This window comes from Cygnus atratus, chromosome 8, assembly GCF_013377495.2.
Source record: "Cygnus atratus isolate AKBS03 ecotype Queensland, Australia chromosome 8, CAtr_DNAZoo_HiC_assembly, whole genome shotgun sequence".
Lineage (NCBI taxonomy): Eukaryota > Metazoa > Chordata > Aves > Anseriformes > Anatidae > Cygnus > Cygnus atratus.
The window spans coordinates 13,638,098-13,661,533 of record NC_066369.1 but is presented as its reverse complement, the minus strand read 5'-3'; the positions used below and the strand labels follow the sequence as shown (position 1 = coordinate 13,661,533).

General features: G+C 41.1%; 1 protein-coding gene across 3 annotated transcripts in view; it reads right to left on the bottom strand.

Moving 5' to 3' along the window:
• The window catches only part of BRINP3 (BMP/retinoic acid inducible neural specific 3), a 252,538-nt gene that overhangs the window by 19,187 nt on the left and 209,915 nt on the right, over positions 1 to 23,436 (bottom strand). The window lies entirely within an intron of this gene.

Sequence of the window (23,436 nt, the reverse complement as noted above, 5' to 3'; positions counted from 1 at the left end):
CTTACTATAGATAACCAAGATATTTGTTCCATTTTTCACTTAAAAAACCCTATGTTGATGTTTTGATTAAGAAAAAAAAAAAGAAAAAGTGGCTAAAGTTATGCTCCTACATTATCTACGTTGTGAAAAGATTTGCTGGTTATAAAAAATTGTTCCCAATTTCATCTGGTGCCAATTACAGAGACATGGTGGGATAGCTCACATGGCTGGAATGTGGTCATGGGTGGTTATGTCCTTCTCAGGAAAAACAGGCCAGCAAGGTGAGGTGGCAGAGTTGCTCTTTACGTGAAAGAGCAACTACAGTGTACTGAGTACTCTCCAGAGGCTGATGAGGAGTGAGTTGAGACTCTGTGGGTGAGAATTAAGGGACAGGCTAGCATGGGGGATACTTTTTTGGGTATCTATTACAGGCCACCAGATCAGGATGAGGCAGTTTCAAGCTGAGTTCCAAGCTTGGAAGTTTGAGCTTCCAAGCTCAAAATCAGAGCATCCCAACAGGTAGGAAGTCAGGAAAGGGAGCCAGGAGACCTGCATGGTTAAACAGGGAACTGCTGGACAAACTCAAGTGGAAAAGGAGTCTACAGATCATGGAAGGAGGGGCTGGCCACTTGGGAGGAATATAAGGCCGTTGGCAGAGGATGCAGAGAGGCAACTAGGGAAGCTAAGGCCTCCTTAGAATTAAACCTTGCAAGAGGGGTCAAGGACAACAGAAAAGGCTTCTTCAAATACACTGCAGACAAAACTAACACTAGAGGCAATGTAGGCCCACTGATGAATGAGGTGGGTGCCCTGATGACAGAAGACACAGAGAAGGCAGAGTTACTGAATGCCTTCTTTATCTCTGTCTATAATGCTGGAGGCTGTCCCCATGAGCCCCGTGCACCAGAGGAAGTTGGGATAAAGGAGGAGTTTGCCTCAGTTGATGAGGACTGGGTTAAGGACTGATTAAGCAAGCTAGACATCCATAAGTCCTGATGGGATGCACCCGCGGACAGGTCCTGATGGGATGCACCCCTGGATGCTGATGGATCTGGTGGAAGTCATTGCTATGCCACTATCAATCATCTTCGGTAACTCATGGGGAATGGGAGAGGTGTCTGAGGACTGGAGGAAAGGAAATGTCACTCCAGTCTTCAAAAAGGGCAAGAAGGAGGATCCGGGTGACTATAGACCGGTCAGCCTCATCACCCTGGAAAAGTGATGGAACAACTTATCCTTGGCGTTGTCCCTAGGCGTATCAAGGATAATAGCATCATTAGGGGCATTCAGCATGGCTTCACCAAGGGCAAGTCATGTTTGACCAACCTGATAGCCTTTTATGAAGACATAACCAGGTGCATAGATGACGGTAAAGCTGTGAACGTGGTCTGGCTTGATTTCAGTAAAGCCTTTGACACCATCTCCCACAGCATCCTCATAGCTAAACTGAGGAAGTGTGGTCTGAGATAGTGAGGTGGACTGTGAACTGGCTGAAGGGAAGAAGCCAGAGAGTTGTGGTCAATGGAACTGAGTCTAGTTGGAGGCCTGTATCTAGTGGAGTCCCTCAAGGACTGATGCTGGGACCAGTATTATTCAATATATTCATCAGTGACTTAGATGAGGGAATGGAGTGCACTGTCAGCAAGTTTGCTGATGACACTAAACTGGGAGGAGTGGCTGACACACCAGAAGGCTGTGCATCCAGCGGAACCTAGACAGGCTGGAGAGTTGGGCAGGAAGAAATTTAATGAAATATAACAAGGGCAAGAGTAAAGTCCTGCACTGGGGCAAGAACAGCTCCAGGCACCAGTATAAGTTGGGGACTGACCTGCTAGAGAACAGCATAGGGGAAAGGGACCCGGGGGTCCTGGTGGACAGCAGGGTGACCATGAGCCAGCACTGTGCCCTTGTGGACAAGAATGCCAGTGGTATCTTGGGGATAATCAGAAGGGGTGTGGCGCAATGGGTGCAAGCTGGAACATGGGAGGTTCCACTTAAATATGAGAAACTTTTCCACAGTGAGGGTGACAGAACACTGGAACAGGCTGCCCAGGGGGGTTGTGGAGTCTCCTTCTCTTGGGACATTCAAAACCCGCCTGGACGCGTTCCTGTGTGACCTGATCTAGGTGTTCCTGCTCCGGCAGGGGGATTGGACTAGATGATCTTTCAAGGTCCCTTCCAATCCCTAACATTCTGTGATTCTGTGATCTGTCTCCTCAAAAGCACAGCCTATTTCTTTTGAGATGTTTGTTTTTTATTCAACTTGAGAGCACTCTGTTGCATTCAGTATTAACTGGCTACGTCTCTTTCCAGTGGACCATTCCTTTAAACATCCAAGAATCTGTAGAGAAAAAAAGTAATACTGGTCACTAATTCACTGAAGCATTGTTATAGTTACTATGATCCCTTGTGGAGTTATGTTTGCTGTTTCTGTTTTCTTTTGTTCCTAAATCTCCACATAAATGCTTGTTAAAATCAAATTTGCTGGATGCTCTTTGGATGCTGAAAGAGATAATACAAAAATCTCTCTAAGAGGATGATATTGATAATAAACAGAAAGCTTAAAGGAGAAGGTGGAAAAAGTAAACAGATGTCCTACTTCATAAATAAATTTAAAAGGAGAGAGTTTTAGGAAAAAAAGTCATATACAGAGATAGGAAACTTCTCAAACATGCATGCACAAAACTAGTTAGGAGATGAGATGTTAAGGATAAATCCTCACTTCTTTTTTTTTTATTATTTCTATTTTTTTCTGGTACTGGGACTTCCATTGTTTAAATATTCTTATTGTGGTCCTCTGAAGGAGCCAGTGTTGTTCTCTTTTGTTTTCATGTTTTATGTTTTTCCACTTGGTTTCTGAAGAAAGCAAGGCTAATATAACAGTATTGCCTGTTAGTTCTGTCTTCTGTTCCTTCATTATTTCTGCCAACAACTTTTAGAACTGTTCAGCTAATACCCAAAAAAAATCACAAAAGGGCAAATATATATATATATATATATATATATATAAATCCTTAATGTTTTATGAAAACAAGAAAATAGCTCAAAGGAGATTCTATTAAGTTGCAGAGTGAGCCCAAATATTCCATAAATTCATAGAGGAATTTAACCATGAGAGTCTAATTTTTAGGGAAATGGGACTCACTAGTTTCACCACTTATGAAACTATTTGTTTTCTATCATCTTTTAGGCAATAACTACTTAAAAAGACAAGATTTCTGGGAGAGAAGAAAAAAGAAAAAAAAAAAAGAAACATAAGGAGGAAAGTCTGATATATGGATACTGTATTTTAAATTCTTTTTTTTTTTTTTTTTTTAAATCACATCTTTAACAGATCTATGAATGCTGAAGTACCAACTACTTCCTGGTTTAATATGTTTATGACAAATGAAAAATGACCAGAAGAAAATGTGATCTACATACTCCATGTCAATAACAACTTCTTCAGTACAGTGTAGCCAGCATTCAGAATGTTCAGAAACCCGTCACTACATCTATTTGCCACTGTATCTCAAAGAATACTGACAGTCAAACTCATAGCAACAGTCAATATACTAAGTCGAACCTTTTAAAGTGGGCATACTCTTTAAGGACATCTTTGTTTTCACATTCAGTTAAAGGTCGTTCTCTAAAGCAGCGTTTCAGGGTTTGAGCAACTGGAAAAAAAAAACTTTTATTTAAATGGATTTTACAAAGCGTAAGGAACAAGAGTATTTTTTAGCCCTAGGCAGAATTTGTTAATATGTGTTTACTTTTTTAATCATGACAATGTTTCCATGATGTGTAGTATGTTTGCATTACTCCTATTTGTTAGGTAAAGAGGTGCATGGCCCTTTATTATTTATATTTTTTCTGACCTGTGAAAATATTTCTTATTAGACTTCAGCTTCACCTAGCCAGATCCATCTTTGTAAGTTCTTGTGTAGCACAAAATTGATGCTGCAGTAATATACTAAAACTACCAACAACAATTTTCAGTATGTAGCTTTAGTTTAAGTACATAGCCATTGCTTGTAGCTAAAAATATACAGATACCATACTATACTTTCTTATAAATAGCTGATGAAAGTTAATATACTAAAGAAAACTACTGTTTTAGAAGTAGATATCATTTTTTGTATTCATTTACTGACAGCTTAACACATCTATGTCAAATTAAATACTAGTATGGGGAAGTATTATCTGAGCCATGTATATGGAAAACATACAGTTCAGAAATGTGTATATAATTCACATTATTCTTCTATTAATGAAAAAGGCAAAAATTTTTCTAAGGAAATTTTATTTGCATAAAGGAACTTCATTTTTTTTTCACTTGTTTAATTGATAATTTTCTTTGGACCTGTATCTTTTTGATACCTGCCAGATTGCCAGTAAATTGTTCTGCAGATTTATATAATTGATGCTACAGAAATCAAACTGAATCCTTATGACAATGGACAAATACAGTTGAAGTTATTGGGAAAAAAAAAAAAAGAGTTAATATGCTATCAAAGGTAAACTTATACTGCCTTACAAATAACAGAAAAAAAAAGAATGAGTGAGAACCCGAGCAATTAAGAAAAAAAAAAATCTCTTCTTGTGTCTCAACCAGTCATAAAAAATAAGACACTTGAAAAAAAACTACAGACTTAAGGACAATTTCACTTATAAAAAATAAGGTAACTTAGTCTTTATAAAGGAGAAGCTTTTATCAGCTGCTATATCCTGCATGTCAGTAAGTTGATACAAATTGGTATGTTTAATTTGTTGTTATTGTCAGCCACTTCCTTATTTCCAAAGCATCTTATATTATTTTATAATATTATTTTATTATATTATGGTTAATATCATAAATATGTTTTTTAATTTTGACTACACCGTGATTCAGTAACAATTGATTCTTTAAAATGTCTGATTAGTAGAAAGTATTCAAAGGAAGAATACCTACCATGGCTAATAGATATAAACCATAAATCAAGGGAGCAGGAGTAAACCATGACAAAAAATTGCTTGAGATTAGTGGGTATCTTCCAGCTGATGCCAGCAGCGCATTAAATGAATATCTTTTGTGAGTGACATTTCACGACACATGGCAGCAATTCCATTTGTGTTTCAGCAGAATTTATATGGTTGTAAACTTCTTTTCCTGCAATTAGTGAGTAGTCAAATACACTGCTTATTCACAGTTGTCAGTATACTATCACCACTTATTGCTGTTCAGGGTATTCCAGTGCTTGTGCATAGGTCCTATCATGGATGCCCTAAATGTTGATATACCACCAGTATTTCAGGCACTCTGTGCCATCTCTTTAGGCTCAAGCATGAAACTGAAAGACAATGCATTTGATCTTTATAAGTACACAGTCACTTTCTTCACAATATATTCGATGGCTTTGCAGCTAAACCCTTCACCATGAAGTAAAGTAACTACCATGATGCTGGGACTCAGAGCAGCAGTTCCTAACAGCCAGCTGCCCCTAGGCCCAGGCATGCCCCCTACATCTCCTCAGTCTACCTGGGCCACACAAGTTAAGAAAATATTATTTTCTTATGCTCCCATGCAGAGCCAAATATTTACATCTCTTCTGGCATTTGTATAATGACATCAACGTCTTCTGAACACCCTTACAGAGTTTTATACTCCTCATCCTCTTTGAAGGTGAATGAAACTAAGACTGAGTTTCTATGCGGAATATTTCTTTTTGTTAGGACATGGGAGCTGTTAGGATTCCAATGATTTTTTAGATATTCAAAAGTGCTATAGTACAATAATCTATTTTTATGAGAGTTTGGAAGATGAATATAAAAATAACATAATCCCCAGCTGTTCTGTTATGTGCAAAGCTATCCCATTAATCATACTCAGTTTTACTTCACAGCTTAACAGTATGCAAAGTGTTACTGCCATTCAGGTGCCTTAATACTAGCAGTTGCACGCCTTAACTGCATTTTGAAAGCTATCTTCTCAAGAAATTAAGCATTCAATCTTTTCCTTTCTCCAGTGGAAATGTTAATTCGGCACCTTCTGATGTCAACAACATATTCAGAACAGCCTAGAAATCCAGGCATGCAAATGAAACCTCACCAGTAGACCAGCTTCCACACTCAAACACAAAGCATTAACCACATTAAAAATAAGTTCAACTATTCTGTTTGTTTGCAGATTATCTGAAATGATTCAGCATTTTTAATTTTCCATCAGGACACTGAGCACAAATAACAGTAAGTGGTTAACCTACATCATTACAGAGAAAAGTGATTAGATTATTTGAGCTTCAAAAGAATGAATCCATACCAGATTAGACTGATGTTGCCAATAAATACATACAAATGTCAGTAATGTCTATGGGAGCTTACAGACATAAGACTGCAGAGGAATAGTTCACTTTTCTGGTGCTGGTAACAATGACAATGGATTTGAATTATGATCAAGCAACTGAGTTTAGCTCTAAAAGAAATATACAAAAATCTCATGAAGAAAGGACATTACTGTAACTATTACACTTTTCATCTGCTTGTTGGATACTCCAGTTTTCTACTTGTGAAGGCAATGCCTCAGATCACAATCAGGAAAATGTAAAATAATGCTGATATAAGCCTTTTTTTCTAAAGCATGCAAAGTGCCATGACTCAGAGGGATTGATCTGTAATATACCCTCTTAAAACAAAAGTCCTAGGAATGTTAAATTAGTATCTGGAATTCAAGATAGTCTTATAAAATTGCTGGGGGTAGATTTAAGAAACCAGTTATTTTTTTTAAGATACCAGGTTTTATGCATTTTAACTTGTGTGCACAAGAAATTTCAACTTGGTAATTATGACAGAAAGTTACAGAATTTCAGTAAAGAGAGAGCCCTAGAAATATTCTCCTTAATTTTATTTATTAAATTTCTGTATCTGTATTTGTGTGAATACGATTTTGCGTGTGCAGAGTTGTATTTTTTATACCAATGAATAGGGATTACAATGTGCAAACACTGCAATTTATGTTAACCATTAAGGATAGACATTTAAACAGAACAACATCAAAATTATGAGAATTTCACACACAGAGAAAGTTTCATTTCACTTCTGCACCCACTCCAAGGGTGGAAAGAATATAATGAATGCTCTTGCATGTTCAGAGATGAAATAGATTTTTAAAAAAATGTTTATAAAATATATTTACAAAATTTGGTGAGATGTATGGTCACATAGACTGTGAGACCTGCAATGTCATTGATTTCAGAACTGCACGGCTCTATTCATCTGGATTTGTCTATAGAGTTCTACAATCAACGACTGTCGGCTATTCAGGGAAAAAAAAAAAAAAAACAGGCTCTGGAATCATTATTTGCCAAGATTCACAGGTGCCTCCTGTAGGAAACTCCTTTATAATGCTTCACTCCTCTCTATCTCTCTATCAGGACACTAATCTCTATTCAGTACAGAGAAATTTTGCCTTTCATAAACAGAGGGTCTATTTTTATCTTTGAAGTTAATCCAACCCCAACTTGCAACAACACTTAGAAGTACAGATGTAGATATCCTGTATAAACTTCCTTTTAAATATTCATGGATGGAAACATGTTCCTCCACTTCTAACATTTATAGTTGAAGATTCTGGCTTTTATGAACTTTTGCTTATGCCATAATCCACAAGTAAAATGTTTCCTCTCCAATTCTGTTGACATTATACCCTAATGTGGATATACATAGATAAGCAGCCTGCATATGCAGCAGATGATTAGCTGAAGAAATAAAAATAAAAATAAAATGAAATAAAATAATAAAATGAAATGAAATGAAATGAAATGAAATAAATAAAATAAAATAAAATAAAATAAAATAAAATAAAATAAAACAAAACAAAATAAAATAATAAAATAAAATAAAATAAAATAAAAAATTGAAATGAAATGAAATGAAATGAAATGAAATGAAATGAAATGAAATAAATCACTTAATGTTGAACAACCTCATACCAGTAGCAAGATTCATCAACTGTGGACTCAACTCAGCAAGAAAGAAAATGCTACTCAACTGTTTTGCAATGTATTGAGGGCTAAATTGATGAAACTGAAAGTCTGCCTGCTGTCTTGGGATTTGCCACATTGGTCTCTACTCAGGGCTAATTTAACTGAAGTTTTGTAGAGAAACATTACGGACAACACAGTCATCAGCTTAGCTATCCATTTCACAGTACCTTGCTCACCCCTTGGATATATTTGCCAGCTCTCTCATTTATATTTATACTGTATCTTAGCCATCACTCCAGGAATTATCTAAACCAGTAGTGCTTTCTGAAGATAATACACTGATGAAGCAATCTACACAGATGGTAAGCTTTCAACTTACATTAAAAAAATCATCAGTTATTGTCCCCATTTTTTTCCAAAATTAAGGCAAGTTTATCCAAAAATGTATGAACTAATATACATGCTGTTTCAAGGGCACAATGCCTGTGGTTTCTCCTAAGGTCAGTTAAAGAATCTTTTAGGATTTCTATTTAACTATCAAAAAGAAGTTTCCTTACATTGGGAAAATTAAAAACAAACAAAAAAATGGACAAGTCTAAGATAATGACCCTGATTCTGGAACCTATCAGAAATATCCCAGTTTTACATAAAGTAGGAGGGTTTTAGGATCTATAGTGAACAAGGTCTAAACAACATTAACATACCACTGCATGCCAGTTGAGAGAATTGATTGTTCTGCACTGGTGAGGCTTCACCTCAAGTAGTTTTTGGTGCCATGATATAAGAAAGACATAAAACTATTAGAGAGTGTCCAAAGGAGGACAACGAAGATGGTGAAGGGCCTAGAGGGCAAGCCATATGAGGAGTGGCTGAGGTCCCTTGGTTTGTTCAGCCCAGAGCAGAGCAGGCCGAGGGGAGGCCTCATGGTGGCCTGCAGCTCCCTCACGAGGGGAGCAGAGGGTCAGGCGCTGAGCTCTGCTCTCTAGGGACAGCAACAGGACCGGAGGGAACGGCATGGAGCCGGGACAGGGGAGGGTCAGGCTGGGTATTAGGGAAAGGTTCTGCACCGAGAGGGTGGTCGGGCACTGGAACAGGCTCCCCAGTTCCAGTAGTCATGGCACTGAGCCTGCTTGAGTTCAAGAAGTTTTTGGACAGCGTTCTCAGACATATTGTCTGATTTTTGGGTTTGCCCTCTGTGGAGGCAGGAGTTAGATTCGAAAGGAGGACCCAGGAAACTACCGGTAAGCCTCACCTCTGTGCCTGGCAAGATCACGGAAAAGATCCTCCTGTAAGCAGTGTCAAGGCACATGCAAGACAAAGAGGTGATCTGAGACAGCCAGCATGGCTTCACCAAGGGTAAATCCTGCCTGACCAATCTGGTGGATTTCTACGATGGAGTGACTGAATCAGTTGACAAAGGAAGACCGACCAAATGTCATCTACTTGGACTTCTGCAAGGCATTTGACAAGGAGGGAGATTGATTTGATGGGTGGACCATTCAGCGGATAAGGAGTTGGCTTGAAGATCACACCTAGAGAGTGGTGGTTAATGGCTCTATGTCCAAGTGGAGGCTGGTGACGAGTGGTGTACCTCAGGAGTCTGTCTTGGGACCGGTACTGTTTCATATCTTTATCAATGACATAGTGGGATCGAGTGCACCCTCAGCAAGTTTGCAGATGACACCAAGCTGAGTGGTGTGTTGATACAACAGAAGGAAGTAATGCCATCAAAAGGGACCTGGACAAGCTGGAGAAGTGGGCCCACACGAACCTAATGAGGTTCAACAAGTCCAAGTGCAAGGTTCTTCACCTGGGCCAGGGAAGTCCCACACATGAATACAGACTGGGTGAAGAATTCATTGAGAGCAGCCCTGCAGAAAAGGACTTGTGGGTTCTGGTGGGTGAAAAGCTCAACATGAGCCAGCAGTGCACGCTTGCAGCCCAGAAGACCAACTGTGTCCTGGGCTGCATGAAAAGAGGAGTGGCCAGCAGGTGGAGGGAGGTGACTGTCCCCTTCTACTCTATCCTTGTGAGGCCCCACCTGGAGTACTGCGTCCAGGTCTGGAGCCCCCAGCACAAGAAGGATGTGGATCTGTTAGAACGGGTCCAGAGGAGGGCACAAAGATGATCAAGGGGCTCTGTGAAGGGAGGCTGAGAGAGCTAGGGATGTTCAGCCTACAGAAGAGAAGGCTCCAGGGAGACCTCATTGTGATCTTTCAGTACTTAAAGGGGACTTACAAAAGAAAATGGAGAGTGACTCTTTGCTTAATCATATAATGACAGGACGAGGGGGAATGGCTTTAAATTGAAAGAGGGGAGATTTAGCTTCAAAGTCAGGAGGAAATTTTTCACTCAGAGGGTGGTGAGGCACTGGAACAGGTTGCCCAGAGAGGTTGTGGATGCCCCATCCCTGGAGGTGTTCAAGGCCAGGTTAGATGAGTCCCTGAGCAACCTGATCTTGTGAGTGGCATCTCTGCATATGGCAGCGGTTGTAACTAGATGATCTTTGAGGTCTCTTCCAACTGAGCCATTCTATGACTCTATGACCCTTGTGGGTCTCTATCAACTTGGGATATTCTATGATTCTATGTTTTGATGATGATTAATGGTGAGAGAAATTTTTAATTGCTGATTTTTAAAAGACTATGCATTTTGAAAAGTTGATTTATTTCAAAATTCCTTACTGAATACAAAGATATATACATGAATTTTAACTGAGGCAACAGATCCTGATATTTGTAGCACTTTTAAGAGATGAGGAGAGAGTGCACAGTGAAATACACACTGCAGTCATTCTTGTCACATAGAAGGAGCTATTTCTCTTAAGAATTTGAATGATCAAGAAGCCAGAAAATAAAAAAAAAAAAAAGGAAGAAAAAAAATATTTACTTTTTTTTTATTTTTTGCTAAGACATAGGCAATCAATATTATGAAAGATATGAAAACACGTTAACAATGGGAAAGATGTTTGCACTATCTGTAGAGGTTCTGGGTAGAATTCAGGTATAGAAGGATTTTAGTTCAATTTGATTTTATTTGGGGTAATTTTTTATTTTAATATCTTGACAACTGAGAGATGTCAGTCATTAAAGATAAAATAAAACTACATTAGAAAATTAGCAAGTGTCACCTTCTGTCTGGAGTGTCAATGAGTGCAAGGTGCTGCACCTGAGTCAGGGCAGGCCCAGACATGACGACAGACTGGGAGAAGAACTCATCGAGAGCAGCCCTGCAGAGAAGGACTTCGGGGTTTTGGTGGACAAAAAGCCAGCAGTGCACGCTTGCAGCCCAGAAGGCCAAATGCATCCTTGGGTGCATCAACACAGGAGTGGGCAGCGGGGAGGGAGGTGATTGTCCCCCTCTACTCTGCCCTTCTGAGGCCCCGCTTAAGAGTCCTGCATCCAGGTCTGCGGCCCCCAGCACAATAAGGACATGGGTTTGTTACATGGCAGGGACGTTGGAACTAGATGATCTTTAAGGTCCCTTCCAACTCAAGACGTTCTATGATTCTACGATTATTATTACTTCTGTTCCTTGCAATGCATGAATCCTTTATCTTTATCATCGGTGGTTCCATATGTAGGTTTCCAGAAAACTGATATGATGATTGGTGTAATTTCCTGAAAAATTAATTGCAATTGACGTCTTCTGCAGCTGCTCTGTATTATCTGCTAATTGAGGGATTTCTTTAATGATCTGTGGTAATCAATTTTCAACAATGCTACTCTTTATATCTCTTTAATATGCCTTAGGATCTGATAAGCATGCAGTAAATGTGTAAGCAGTTTATATGTTACGAATCAGCCATGTATGTAAAATAGATCACATGGGATCCCAGGATGTGTTTTCTATGTTATTTTGTCTAATGAATTCTGAGACCTGCCTGTGAAAAAATAACTTCCTGACATCTTCTTCAGTGAGGTGTGGGTTGAAGCAAAGGAGGACACGTCTTAGACATTTGACTTTCTCTTTTCGTTGGTTGGCATTTGGTGTTAGAATATGGGCAATACTAAACTATAAAATACTGGTCAAGATGTGAATGTGGAGAAAGAAATTTGATAGAAATGAAATCTTGTTTTCAATTCAGATGTTGTCTGAAATGTTCAGGTCTTAAAGACCCTGATTTCCTTCACTAATAGATGGAACAACATTTCATTTGCATTCTCTCCATCCAAAGCTTTTCTATTCCCTGCCTAAAATAAAACTTCAAAAATTATATTTTAAAAGAATACTACTGGTAACACAGTGCCAGTATTCACTCTCTGTGATATTTTCATGGCACTTTTCCAAAAGAATATAAATACCGGAAATATCTGGAAAAAATATCCATAGATGTAAGGCATTTTGTACAAGTGCACATTTTGTACACTTCTTTAAAAAAAAAAAAAAAAAGTAAACAGGAATTCTCAATAATTAAGATTTATTTTTTTCCCCCCAGAACCAAACAAAATATATTGCTTCTGAGAATGCAGTTGTCATGCTTAAGACATTTACCTGGGATCCAAGTTTGCATGTCAATAAGATTATAAATTTTTTCCAGACTATAAATATGCATGGCAGTGAATGATTGCATTGTAAATTAATGTGTCTAATGGGCAATCTCTGTCACTGTTACTGTGTTTTCTATTCCCTTGTTTGCTAAGTTTTCTGGGAAGTGAATGATCCTATTCCAGGTACAAGCAACTTCGTAAACCTAAGTAAGAATGTCTGGAGACACTTCTGTATCATAGTGAAATGTGTATATATATATTTCTAATTATAATAATCCCCAGAGCAAGAGATGATAATCTGTTGCTTATGACATGCTATGAATAGCTTCTGCGATTTAAAACAAATCCAAGTTATATATAGTTATCTTGGAAGCAATTGAAAACTCTATGGTTAGTTTGCTGTTTTGCTGGGGTCTCCAAGCGCAGCCCTTGAGCTACAGTAAGTTTATATGAAATCTTTCAGGAATTTAAATGTTCTGCTGACACAAAATATGAGGTGAATACCTCGATGATAAAGCGATTTCCTAGGTGACATCTGTCCACACAACACACATCATCGCCAAAACTGGTGCTCTAACTGATGCGCTCAGCTAAGAGCCCAAGGAATAAAATACTACAGAAACTTTATTTATTTAGGACTTGCTTTCAAATCCTCTAGCAATGATGCTTCCCGGCGAGAGTTCAGATATGCTGGCAAGGCTATGCAAGCCTGGACCTGCTACCAATTCTGTCTCTCTGGGAATGGTTCATAGGGCTGGATGCTTCTGAGCTGTCTGCCTGACACCTCTCTGGAGTGCTAGGTTCATTCAGAAACTTTGGAGAGAAGGAATGAAGAAAGACGAAAAGAGGGAGCAAAGAAAGTTTCCAGCTCATGTCACAGTATTGCTGTCTGTGGGGCTTTGAGTGTGCTACATGGTAAATTCTTTGTGGTAAATGAACTGTACGTTGTCTCTAACAGTCTGTGTTGAGCTACATGAATGAGGTGCCCATATGGAATTTATAATCTGAAGTTTTTACACTGTCCTTTGGTTTGTGTTTCCAAAAATTGACCAGTGTCATATATATATACACACATGTATTCTTCCTATTGTCTCTGTCCATAAATTTCTCTACCCTTAACAATATATATGTCATGCACAAACTCAATTCTTATCTCGCAATTCAACTTCATAAATATTAGATGTCTCCCTACCCTCTATCACTACTTCAGAATACACTTCTTTTCCTTCTTTTATTTTGCTCTCATCAAGGGCACTTAAATGAAATATGGAGATCATATCACAGCATAAATTAAAGTGGTATTTTTTTGCTTTATATATATACATAGATAACATATATATACATACATATCCATATATACATAGTCTACCTTACAGAGTAAATAAGAAAGACCAACTAACTTTAAATGATCTGGAAGCTGGAACATTAGAGTTGTTTCTTGCTTAGTGTTGCATATTAAAAAAAAAAAAAAAAAAAAAAAAAAAAAGAGAGAGAGAGAGATAGTAGGAAACAGATGTATCAAACTTTGAATAATTCTTTTCATAATTGTACTGGCCAGATAGAAAACTTGTTCCCAGAACTATGTTGTTTGGAAGAACTAAAGACAGAATGGGACTGGTGCATTCTGCATGTTGGAAGGAAGAAAAAAAAAATAGCATACATGGAAAAAGGTAGACATGGGACAATGTGAACAATTCAGAGGCACGCTTAAAGTATTTTTCAAAGCATTTTTCAAAACCAAAACCAAAGTGCAATATCTGCAAGACTGAGACCATCTAATCTTCAAATTTATCCACAGACAAAGCTCCAATATGTCTTTAGCTAAGATGACCTGAGGCACAACCCTGAAGGCTATAATCTACCATTTTATATCTCCTTGAAGAGCTAATATCTGATTGACCTAAGAGAGTAAATTGTTTATGACTTAACACAGGTGAGCAGTACTAGACACTTTTATATGTCTGTGCCTATGTCAATGCATTTATATCCCAATTCCTTGATTTATAGAATCATAGAATCACAAGGTTGAAAAGGACCTACAAGATCACGTAGTCCAACTGTCTTCCTATCACCAATACCACCCACTAAACTACTAAATCATATCTTGTAGCACCTTGTCCAAGCGCTTCTTGAACACCGCGAGGGATAGTGACTCCACCACCTCCCTGGGCAGGCCATTCCAGTGCCTGACCACTCTTTGAGAGAAAAAGGTTTTCCTGATATCCAATCTAAATCTTTCCAGGTGCAACTTGTGGCCATTTCCTCGACTCCTATCATTAGTTATCTGAGAGAAGAGGACAACCCCCTCCTCATCACAACTTCCCTTCAGGAAGCAGTAGAGTGCAATGAGGTCTCCCCTGAGCCTCCTCTTCTCCAGACTAAATAATCCCAGCTCCCTCAGCCACTCCTCCTAACACTTGTGCTCCAGACCCTTCACCGGTTTTGTTGCCCTTCACTGGACACACTCCAGGGCCTCGATGTCCTTCTTGTAGTGAGGGGGTCAAAACTTTACACAGTACTCAAGGTGCAGCCTCACCAGAGTACAGGGGGATGATCACCTCCCTGGTCCTGATGGCTACACTATTTCTAATACAGGCCAGGATGCCATTGGCCTTCTTGGCCACCTGGGCACACTGCCGGCTCATGTTCAGAAAAGCATCGATCAACACTCCCAGGTCCCTTTCCTCTTCACAGTCTTCTAGCTACTCTGCCCCAAGCCTATAGCATTACATGGGGTTGTTGTGGCCAAAGTGCAGGACCCGGCACCTGGCCTTATTAAACCTCATCCCATTCGCCTCAGCCCAGCAGTCCAGCCTATCCAGATCCCTCTGAAGGGCCAACCTACCCTCAGGCAGATCGACACTACCTCCCAACTTGGTGTCTTCTGCAAACTTGCTGAGGGTACACTCAATCCCCTCATCCAGGTCATCAGTAAAGGTATTAAACAAGATAGGCCCCAGTACCGACCCCTGGGGGACACCACTTGTAACGGGATGCCAGCTGGACTTAACTCCATTAACCAATACTCCAGCCACTTCTTTACCCAGAGAAGAGTGTACCTGTCCAGGCCACGGGCAGACAGTTTCCCCAGGAGAATACCATGGGAGACTGTGTCAGAGGCTTTGCTGAAGTCTAAGTAGACTACATCAACAGCCCTTCCCTCATCTACCAGTTTGGTCACACGATCATAGAAGGAGATGAGGTTGGACAAGCACCACCTGCCTTTCGTGAACCCATGCAGGCTGGGCCTGAACCCCTGGATGCCACACAAGTGCCATGTGATCTCAACCAAGATGATTTGCTCCATAACCTTCCCTGGAACCAAGGTCAGGCTGACAGGCCTGTAGTTCCCTGGGTCCTCCTTACAGCCCTTCTTGTAGATGGGAGTCACATCAGCAAGCCTCCAATCTTCTGGGACCTCTCCAGATAACCAGGAGTGCTGATAGATGGTGGAAAGCAGCTTGGCAATTACTTCCACCAGCTCCCTCAGCACCCTAGGGTGGAGCTTGTCTGGTCCCATGGACTTGTGACATTCCAGATGGAGGAGCAGGTCTCTAACTTTCTCTTCCTGGATCACGGGGGGATTCTTCACCTGAATCACAGGGGACACCCAGGTCAGGGAGTGAAGTACCCTGAGGATAGCTGATCTGACTACTGAAGATAGATGTAAAGACGGCATTGAGAACCTCAGCCTTATTCTTATCCTCAGTGATCTCATTTTCTGCTGCATCAAGTAAAAGATGGAAATTTTCCTTGGTTCTTCTCTTGCTGTTAATATATTTATGAAAGGATTTCTTGTTCTCTTTTACTGCAGTGGCGAAGAGTTCAAGATGGGCTTTTGCCTTTCTAACTTCCTCTCTGCATATCTCAGCAACTTCCTTGTAGTCACCCCAAGTAGCCTGTCCTTTCTTCCAGTGGATGTAGGCTCTTTCTCCCGGAATCTCAATAAAAGTTCCCAGTTCATCCATACCAGTCTTCTTGCCCTCCAGCTTGCCTTACAGGACACAGGAACGGCCTGCTCCTGTGTCTTTAAGATTTCCTTCTTGAGGAGCGTCCAGGCTTCCTGGACCCCTTTGCCCTTCAGGAGTGACTCCCAAGGGACCCCTGCAACAAGTGACCTGAATAGGTCAAAGTCCACCCTCCGGAAGTTCAAGACAGCAGTTTTGCTAGTTACCCTTCTGACATCACCAAGAATAGAAAACTCTACAATTTCATGGTCACTCTGCCCAAGACATACCCCAACTTTCACATCTCTCGCCAGTCCTTCTCTGTTAGTGAAGAGCAGGTCTAGTGGGGCACCTCCCCTGGTAGGCTCTTGAACCAGCTGTGTCAGGAAGCACACTTCCACACACTCTAAAAACCTCCTGGACTGCTTCCTCTGTGCAGTGTTATACTTCCAGCATATATCAGGGAGGATGAAGTCCCCCACGAGAAGGAGTGCTGGTGATGGTGTAACTTTTGCAAGTTGCTCATAGAATGCCTCATCCATCTCTTCATCCTGATGAGGCAGTCTATAACAGACCCTGACAAAGATGTCACCCCTACAGGACTTCCCCCTGATCCTTATCCATAGACACTCAACTTTACCATTCCCAACCGCAAGCTCTTCAACATCAAAACACTCTTTAATATAAAGAGCAACCCTTCCTATCTTGTCTATCCCTTCTGAAAAGCTTGTAACCATCCACCACAGTACTCCAGTTGTAGGAGTGATCCCACCATGTTTCAGTTATTGCAACTAGGTCGTAGTTAGCCTATCTCACAATCGCTTCTAGCTCCTCCTGTTTGTTGCCCATGCTGCGTACATTGGTGTAGATGCACTTCAGATGAGATATCTGCCTCACCCCCATCTTCAGCATTGTTCCCCTAGGCACTTTTCTGGTGAGCCATTTTACCCCCTTCACCCGTCATAGCTAGTTTAAAGCTCTCTCCATGAGTCCTGCTAGCTCCTGTGCTAGGATTTGTTTCCCCCTTTCAGACAGGTGAGTTCCATCCATCGACATAAGGCCAGGGGTCAAGTAAACTGCCCCATGGTCAAAGAACCCAAAGTTCCTGTCTCGATACCAGCCTCTCAGTTAATTATTCATTACCTGTGTTTTCCTAGCCCTCTCCGTGTCCTCCACCTCCCCAGAAGGAATAGAACAAAACATGACTTGCACTCCTCCTCCTTGAACTATTCGCCCTAAACCCCTGAAATCTCTTTTCATAGTTTACAGCCTTCTCTGAGTGATTTCATCACTGCCCGCTTGAACTATGAGTAATGGGTAGTAATCAGTGGGGTGAACCAGCTCCAGGAGTTTTCTAGTTATGTCCCTGCCCCAGGACCCAGGTAGACAGCACACTTCCTTACAGCTTGGGTCTGGTCTGCAAATGGGGCCCTCTGTTCCTCTGAGAAGGGAGTCGCCTACCACAACCGCCCTTCTTTCTTTCCTGGCTGAAGCAGTCTGAATGCGTGGAGTCAACTGCCTCGTCCTTGGTAACCTCTTTGGGGAACGTTCCCGTGCCTCCCCACTTACCTCCCCTTTGATGTCCAATGCTACAAACCTATTGCTTAGGGGGACCTGAGGGCGTGAGGGAAGCAGACTCGGTGGGGGGGGGGGGGGGGTCACTCGCAATGCCGAGCAGGAACCCTCTCCCAACCCTCCCCATTCCCCATCCCTCAGGTACCCCTCCTCTGCCTAACCAGGGCAGGGCAGGGCATCCACTGCCAATTGTGGGATGTCTCCCTGGCACCTTTCCCTCTGGCATACCAGGGAGCTACTCCACCAGTTGATCTCCTGCTCACAGTCCCTGATGGCCCTCAGTCTCTCAGCCTGCTCTTTCAGCTCTGCCACCATGCTGACCAGATCTTCCACCTGCTCGCACCTCACACAGGTGGTCTCCCCGCTGCCCTCCCCCGGCAACAGCAGGCTCAGGCACTCCCTGCAGCCAGAGGCCTGAACAGCCACAACTCTGTGGAGGCCCTCCGTCTGGGTCGCCACAGTCTTTTTGGAGTGAGCTCTCTGCCTAGTGGACACCACGGTAGGTGTGGGATCTCGCAGACTGCCAAGATTTAGCGCACAGGCCCCACGCCCTTCCACACAAGCAGCACGCCGCTGCGGCCCCCTCCCTCTTCGTGACGGGCAGCACGCGGCACGGCCCTCCCGGGGGCTGCGTCTAGGCAGAGGGCCAGGGCGCAACCGCCGTTGCCCTGGCAACGCCCCTCGCGGTCATCCTCTCACGAGAGCCGGCGGGGGCGGCCTGACCGAGCTGCTGTCTCGGGACGCCCCTGGCGAAGCAGGGGCCCGAGGTGCGCCCTGTAAACAAATCCCCCGATTTGTTTATTTGTGAATATTTTATGATTCAGAGACTGGAAAAGCTTGTTTTCAGAGCACTGACAGGCATGACCTGCCAAGCAGAGGCCTCTTTGCCAAAATGAGGCATTGGAGCAATGAAAAGTTTTGCCTGAAATATGCTTATGTGTGGAAATAACCCGCATACACACCTCCTGTCACCAAGTCCAATCTTCATATTCCCTTTCATTCTGCAGTCATGTCAAAGCTTTTGTGTGCTTTGCATTAATACTACCTTCCCACAGAGGAGACAGATTTTTGCTTCAAATATCACAGATCAGAAAACCATTTATATATACCAATTCATACCAGCCATAGCTGAGATTGAGTCCCCACTGTGACATGTGCCGTACAAACATATAGTGAGAGACCGTCTGTGTAGCAGTCTGAAGAAAGACAATAGACAAAAGAGAGCAAGGAAAATACGATATTGGCAGCGTATTGTCAGCCCTGTTGTCTAAGAGGAGCACAGGCAGAGGGACTTTGGTTACTCCACAGAGGAAACCTGATGCTGGAGACTGAATATCAAGGATTATTCTTTATTATTTTTCTCACATCTTACATAATAGACCACAGATGATAAAAGACCTGCTCATTTGCTACATTTTTTACTCTTCTGGATTACATAAAGCAATGCTCAAATGTTCTCTTATTCTACAGGTAAAATCTGGAGAATACTAGAACTATCTGGACTTGTGAACAGCCTGATGCCCAGGATGATCTGAAATCCAGTATCTCATGCTTATGTGCATGCCTGACCTCCAGCTGAATTTGTGGTTTACATTAGCGTGCTTGTTGAACTTCGGGAGCACTATTTAGAATGCATCCTAGCCATCATGTCAAATGTCATGACTGCAGAGATAGACAAGCATCAGCCCAAGAGCAAACAGAAGCTGCCAAGCCAAGAAAAGTGTGCCAAGATCTATCTATATGTCAAATAATTATTTTAAAGTACAGGCTCGCATGCCTGGTGAGTCAGTGCCAGTGTTGGCTCTAATGTTATTTCTACAAGCGATTTGTGTGGAATGGTGATTAAGATATCTTTAAATTTGGCATGAGTGAAGGTCCATTACGGCATTTAGGTCACAGTCAAAACCAAAAGGCCAAGAGCAAGCTCCTCAATATCCTGGATATACACCGGAGAGCAAACATGCTGAAAACCGTATCTTTATAATAGAAATTCTGTAGCAGCTTTTTCTTAATATGCCCTTTTCTTCTTTCATACACCATGTCTATAAAATAAAATTTAATTCAAAGTTGATTTCATTTTATTATGTTAAAATTTTCAGTCTCCAGTTCTGACAGCATCAATCACGGTATAAAATTTGCCCGGAGGAGAAATATAAGTTTGGGCATTTAGGCTAGAAACAAGGGACTTGGGCATTTGGAAACAACAGAGGCAATTCACAGTGGAATGAGTGTTAGCAGATCTGAAAAAAAAATGGTACTGTAGATACAGTTTCATAATGGAGAAGGGAAATTGCATCCCAATATTTCACTTCTCGGAACTGCGCTGTACAGAGGAAAGTTGTCTTTGAAAGGAATTTGGGATTTCTATTCCTCTTACCCTGTTATTCTTAGAAGAGAACTTACAAGAAAGAGTTTCACAATAAAGTACTCATCAGTCTTCTTGAGTGAAATGTTTTCATTGAGTCATTTTCTGCTGTTGGACCTCTGAATACTGTCACCTTTGAGCTATTGTCTAAGATACTGTTGTCTGAATATTCAATGTTATTATATAATATAAAGGAACATGGAATGAAGTCACATCCCTCATGCCAATGTTTTGTTCTTTTAAAGTGTAGACTGTTTGCCATTCCTCTAATAGTGGTTTGTGCTTTAGTAACATTTTAAAATCATAAGTGTCAAAACAAGGTGTAATGCAACATCCCAAAATATTATATTAATCATATTAAATTATTATTTTATTGGTAGAACTCCTTTCATGTCAGATGCTTCCTACTAATTTTTTTTTTAAACATTTTGTTACATGATGCAGGACGTTATACCTTATCTGAGACTTATGCTGCTAAAATGTGATTACCAAAGCACTATTAGAGTACTGTTGCACTAGCAAGTAGTCCATACTTTAAAAGGACAAAACATTGGCATGAGAGATGTGGCTTCAGGTACACTCTTTGCTGGGTTAAAAACTGGTTGGATGGCCACGCCCAGAGAGTAGTGATGAATGGAGTCACCAGTGGTGTTCGCCAGGGGTCGGTGTTGGGGCCCATCCTCTTTAATATCTTTACTGATGACTTGGATGAGAGAATTGAATGCACCCTCAGTAAGTTTGCAGACAACACCAAGTTGGGGAGAACTGTTGATCTGCCGGAGGGTAGGAAGGCCCTGCAGAGGGACCTGGACAGGATGGGTCAATGGGCAGAGGCCAATGGGATGAGGTTCAACATGGCTAAGTTCCAGGTCCTGCACTTCGGCCACAAAAACCCCATGCAGTGCTACAGGCCTGGGGGAAGAGTGGCTGGAAAGCTGTGCAGAGGAAAAGGTTCTGGGGGTGATGGTCAATGCTCACCTGAACATGAGCCAGCAGTGTGCCCAGGTGGCCAAGAAGGCCAACGGCATCCTGGCTTGTATCAGCAATAGTGCAGCCAGCAGGGGCAGGGAGATGATCATCCCCCTGTACTCTGCTCTGGTGAGGCCGCACCTCAAGTACTGTGTTCAGCTTTGGGGCCCTCACTACAAGAAGGACATCGAGGCCCTGGAACATGTCCAGAGAAGGGCTACGAAGCTGGTGAAGGGCCTGGAACACAAGTCCTGTGAGGAGCAGCTGAGCGAACTGGGGTTGTTTAGTCTGGAGAAGAGGAAGCTCAGGGGAGACCTTATTGCTCTCTCCAACTACCTGAAAGGGAGTTGTGGGGAGCTGGGGGTTGGCCTTTTCTCACAGGTAACTAGTGATAGGACTAGAGGGAATGGCCTCAAGTTGCGCCAGGGGAGGTTTAGGTTGGAAATTTGGAGACATTCTTCTCGGAAATAGTAGTCTTTCTTCTCAGAAAGAACAGGTTGCCCAGGGAGGTGGTGGCATCACTGTTCCTGGGAGTGTTTAAGGAGAGGTTGGACATGGTTCTTAGGGACATGGTTTAGTGACATTGGTGATATTGGTGGTAGGGTGATGGTTGTACTAGATGATCTTGAAAGTCTTTTCTAACCATGATTCTATGATTCATTCCATATATTGCTCATGTCATAATTTCAGAACATGGAAGCAGGCATAAGGCTGCTCTGTGACATTACTATAACCTGTCTATTAGTTTCACAGCAATTTATAAGATGATGACATTATTTTCTTCTAATATTGTTAGTCATCAAAAATTCACAAAAGGAGTTATCGGAAGGCTTGAAAAAATGTCATGTATGGCAAGTGATTGAGAATAGCTTGTGTGAGTAGATAATAAAGTGCAACATTAGGAAACCAAAACCGAGAGAGCTTCTGAGAGTGGTTTGCCCTTTTGTATATACAGCTATTACGTTATGTGTGAAAACATATCTATAAACAAAGGTTTATCCTAGATTTCCGTGCTATCAGAATTATTATTTGCAGGCCTGTGTATCATATTTTTATATGTCACATTAGTTTTAAATAACTCTAATCCCCCATGCAATTAAAGGTATCACCTCAAATTGGATTGTTTTATTTCCTCTGAGGAAAGATGTGGACTTATTATTCAGTTTACTGTCAAACTGGCCTTCATTTTATCTCACATACTTTCATCTTACCACTTTCCTTTTTATATGGCATACAACTTTCAGATGTGTACATGGTGTGTTAGCTCAAATCAAAGTTTTAACTGGAGAGGGTTCCCTTACATTCAAACTTGCCAATTCCCAAATATGGTATCTTAATGAAGTGGATCAAATAATTTTCTGGTATTTGTTGGTAATTTAAAATGTTGTACAATCTAAGTGCATTTTTCTTTGTCCTTTCTTAGAACATTTTTTTTTTTTTTAGAAATGTCACTAAGTTGTACTCTATAAAAAGGTGAACATGTCAAAAAAAAAAAAAAGGGGATATTGCTAGTTCAATTTTGCTTCTTCAGAAGCACCATATTTAGACCCAGTCCATACAACTGAGTTTTTGCTGTCTTACACTGTCTTTCTGTAATGCAATTTTTGTCTAAAATCATTATTTACCTATCACTATTTACCAGTCCGCGAAGTGATACGTAATCAGATCTTTTTCCATACATCCACTGCCACGAATATGCTTTGAAAGGAAGAACATCTTTGTGATGTATTGTGAAACATCCATGTATTGAACTTTGTGGCTTCCTTAGTGGAAAATTTTATTCCTGAATAATTCTATGCCCATGAAACAATTATACTTACAGTAACGCAATCTAAAGTAGCTCATAACCAACTTTGGGCGGTAAGGAATTAACGCTGTGTGACATCTTGAGGGCAAAAAACATTATGTTTTTTTGTGTATTTCATTCTGAAACATTCTCATGAAAACAGGTTACAAGGCCTCCATATTCAGAGGTTTAAAATTAGATTCTGTTATAGGCATTATAGAAAATTCAGATTTCTTAAATACTTTTTTTTTTCTGCATGTGGACTGTAGGGAATGCTGAAACACAAGTACCTTCTGTGAAGTGTTTTTAGAGTACTCAGGCCCTGTTGTGCTCTTAGGGCATGTGAATTTTTTACCCTGTGAAGTTCATAAATGGAAAAATGCAA